General features: G+C 35.3%; 1 long non-coding RNA gene across 1 annotated transcript; it reads right to left on the bottom strand.

Moving 5' to 3' along the window:
• Nucleotides 1-412: 412 nt before the first annotated feature.
• LOC139879230 (uncharacterized) lies at nt 413-3,430 on the bottom strand. The gene is made up of 3 exons (XR_011770089.1): nt 3,017-3,430; nt 1,434-1,779; nt 413-1,250 (listed from the first exon to the last, which is right to left on the bottom strand). It is a non-coding gene; the product is annotated as an uncharacterized lncRNA (long non-coding RNA).
• Between the last annotated feature and the right edge of the window lie 942 nt (nt 3,431-4,372).

The raw sequence follows: 4,372 nt of genomic DNA, 5'->3' as shown, positions 1-4,372 counted from the left end.
ACTTGGGTTGTTTTTGATTTTGTACAACAACAAAAGAAATATAGTGTGGTTTTCTTTTTCTGCCTTTTTGTGTATATCTTCTCTCAAGAGAAAATTTAGCTAGTATATATAACACTTTTCTCACTGACTCGTTGATTGGATATTATTCATATCATATCTCAAAAAGATCTATCATATATTATAATATGGAATAGAATTGTAGTTGGTAACCAACTTTTGACTTTGTTATAAGAAAACAAGATTGCGAGCATACACACTCAATATGTTTATTTCCTTTTTGTGACTCAACCTCTGTAATAGTCAAAAATGACAAACATATTGATTATAAAAAGATACGGAGTAGGATTAATTAAATTACTTATTTAATATCAAATAATTAATCAATTCATAATTAAAAATTTAACTTGTTTCGTTACTTGAGTAATATATATACATCATATATATATTTCATATGACGTCTAGGTGTATATGTGTGTGACCCCGAAGGCTCAAATGAATTTAGCCATATAGTTGTATGTTGTAGCTTGCACATTAATCCTACAGCTAACAGCTAGAGTTTGCAAAGATCGCAAACATACAAAGCTAACACAAAACTATACAAAGCTATCACAAATTAAGATACGCATGAGGGTTACTCAACCAAGTGGCCCATTCTATTTTCTTTCCTTTAATTCTGTGAGCAATCCAATCAAAAGCTTTATTTTGGATTTCGCTAATCACCACCGGAGTACACCACGATTTACCACGAAAGATCACATTGTTCCGATTTCTCCAAATATAGTATGCCGTTACCCACTCAACCGCTTGCCAAATTTTCTTTCCAAGACTTGAAACATGAACAGGGGCATTACCTTGGAGAATCTCGTCAATGCTCATGTTTGTGAAGCTACCGAGACCCCACCAATTAAATACCCGAGCCCAAATATCCCAAGCAATTTTGCAAAAGATTAAGCTATGGTCAACGGTTTTCAAATCGTCATCGCATAATGAGCATCGAATGCTATGTAAATCAATGCACCTTTTGTCTAATTCAACTTTGACGGGTAGTATTTTCCTTTTGGATCGCCACACAAAGACTTCTACTTTTTTTGGCACAAGATTATTCCGCAACATTTCTTGGCAAGTTGTGATATGAGAATAGCAATGATCTTCAATAATCGAAGTGAGCCTTTTAACCGTGAATATTCCATCCGAAGCTGATGTCCATCTCCATCTCCATTTATCAACATTACTTCTGTCAAAATGATAACCTGCAAGCATGCTTAAAAGATCGGTGAGTTCCTGTTCGGTTAGACCCCTAGGGTCCCGGATCCAGTCCCAAACATGATTGATAGCATGTCAACTTACATAACTGCCAATTCAACACTCTGGATAAAATTAGATACAAAATTCAAATTAGCTTTGAAGAAAACAAAAATATTGTTTAAACTTACGGAAGCGAGTGTAAGTAGCCTTCCGAGCAGTTTGTCGAGTTCAGCTACAGGTCAAACCCTAGGTTTGACTTGAGTTTTTCTTCAGCATATAGAATTTGCTTATGCTTCTTTGAAATCCTTTTGTCTCTTCCATCTATTATTATTCTTGTCTTGTATTAACAGATTAGTATTAAGGAACATTATTTTGAATCGATGATGGCATTTATAGTTAGAAAATATGATCTAAATGCCAATACAAGTTTGTGTACTACCTGTTCAAAGGTCCACCAATATGAGTTTGTGAAGCAGGTATCAGCTACATCAAACTGTCTTCCTTCTCCATCTTTTCTTCATATATTCCACATCCCTGAAAAAGATTAAAATTTTAATTATACAATTATAAGCCTCAACGAAAAAAACAACTAAAATTCAATTGTATTAGTATACAAACATTAATGCAACAATCTGGGTATATGAACATATACAAAATCAAAAACTCTTATGTATCTTCTAATACAAATCTCAACCTTAAAAAACTTGATGTCTTGGTAAGTATCACATAAGACAGAATAAAGAAATTCCATACAAGTCATAAAAGTTTCTATAAAATCCAAAATATGAAAATTTTGAATGACATAGAAGTCAATGCGCACCTTAATGCCATTCTCTTCTTTCATGGTTCCATCATACCAATAATCAACTTCCCATTGTTATGGTATCAAACTCACATTTTCTCAATTTTCATGAATCTCATTTGCAAGTTAAGTCCAAATAAACAACAAACTAAAACAAGGTAATTAGTACCATAATATGTGAGCTATGACCAACTATATATGTTAAAAAAAATAGTCAACAAACTTTTCTATTTATCAAACTAACCACATGACCTGCATATATGATACGAAATCAAACTCATCCTATTCAACCACATACAAATACACTCATAGAAAAAAAAAAACATCATCCAACTCTGATCCCCTTCAAAACTAACACAAATGTTTAAAAATATTTGCTACTAAGTATGACTTGTAGAGGACGCATATAGAATTATCATATACTCCCGATGCACCCTACATTCATGGGTTGCAAAAAAGAGTTCATATAGCCTAGTTCTTCAAAGTTCCTAATTCCAACTCTTAATACACCATACATTGATGTAGAGAAATCACATCGAAATAGTGAATGCTCACAAACACATCTGAAAGCGGTGTTCGGCCATTATGATTATTAAAAAATTTAGTTGTAAATTAAATCTTATATAACTCTATGATCATTTATAGTTTTACAATAGCTACTACTAAACTGATTATTTGAAACCTACAACCACACATCTATATAGAAGCCATCTCCACCCTAACCATTAGCCACATACAGTATGCAAAAATTATGTTAGGATATATACAAATTGATTGTCATTTATGCAAAACCTAGGAAAAAACGATTTTAAATTGGACAAACTAATTTAGATTTATTTATACCGATTAGCAAGATATACAAACAGAATCGGTAATAAGAATAAAACAGATAAAACCCTAATTTATATAATAGTTAAAAACACATAAAAAAAACCTAATTTGAATAAGAAAGATGACAAAATTACGTACCCTAAAAACTGCGAAATCGTATACTTCTAAGTCGAGTATTCATGATTTAAGCTATATTTCGCAGAATTGATGATCTCGTTCAAGCATTTGTTCCAATTTTCTCTTTCAGTATTTATAAAAACATATGATTTACGATATGTTTTCATGCTCACTTACGGCGGCGACGGTTTTTTGTCGACGGCGATTGTTTAACGGCGGCGGTGGTTACATGTCGTCGGTAGACAATTCGGTGATGTTGATGATTCGGTAAACAATTATGTGATGTTGATGATTTAGAATTGCATCGATAAAAAATGATCGATGATATAAGAATTCCATGTGATGGGAACCAAGGTAACAATTGAGATTGAGTGAATTGAATAGGGAAAGATAGGGTTTGAGAGTGAGAGAGAGAGAGAGGGGTTTTTTTTTTGTTTCAAAATTGGACGAATGAAATTGGGACAGATGGCAGGATGTGAGATAAAATTTCAGAATAGGGGGAGGCAGTAGGTGGTAGAGCCACGTGGCATATGCTTAAAAATTATAATACGTTATTCATCAAGCATAAAATAATCTGGTCGGGTTTGGTCCATGCTTGACATCAAAGAAGGGGGATTTAAGGGTCAATTGGATTTAACTCTCCGGTCCGGAGTACCGTGAATAACCCCTCACGAGATAATGATCTATGTAGGGGTGATTAAACATAGACCCACCATCGACGGGTTGTCCGGTTAGTGATGGCTCACGCAGGGAATATGGTTTATGTTCATAGAACGTTACTTGTATATCGAGAATATCTCATGATATGTTATGAGTCCGGTAGCGCGGGTAGAGCAGCGCTATGCGCTATTGTTGATAGTGTGTGTGTGTAAAGTAAAAGTCCACCAGTGCTGTGGATGAAGTCCGTTATTTATAGGGCAATCCTTCTTGTCTTTTATCGCCACATAATAAGGTTAAAAGGATCGTGGCCTGCCAATAGTACATCTTTGAGTGAGCTGACCCGACAAAAGTAAAAAGTGTTTTTGTCGGACTTGACCTCTTGTCTGCCAGGTGTCTTCTGCCAGCTACAGCATCGCCTGACATGTACACGTCACCAATGCGCACGAATGGGATTAGCGCTATACAGGTTACGTTAGCGCTTTCTGCCTACACGCGCGTTTCTTACAGCTCTTGCGGAGATGCTTTTTGATGCGTTACACGAGCTGATCGGGTATGCGTATCATTAAGTCCCCCCCCCCCAATTCAATGGTATGCACAGGTACTGCGCAAGGCGTTGAACTCAACTTATGACCGCCGTCTTCCTATTATTCGCCAAGCGTCTTCGCTTTCCTTTATTTTCATTTGATTCATGTTGTCCTGCTGTAATAAATGCAAGGT

The sequence above is a fragment of the Rutidosis leptorrhynchoides genome, chromosome 1 (assembly GCF_046630445.1).
Source record: "Rutidosis leptorrhynchoides isolate AG116_Rl617_1_P2 chromosome 1, CSIRO_AGI_Rlap_v1, whole genome shotgun sequence".
Lineage (NCBI taxonomy): Eukaryota > Viridiplantae > Streptophyta > Magnoliopsida > Asterales > Asteraceae > Rutidosis > Rutidosis leptorrhynchoides.
This window is presented reverse-complemented; position numbering and strand designations above follow the sequence as displayed.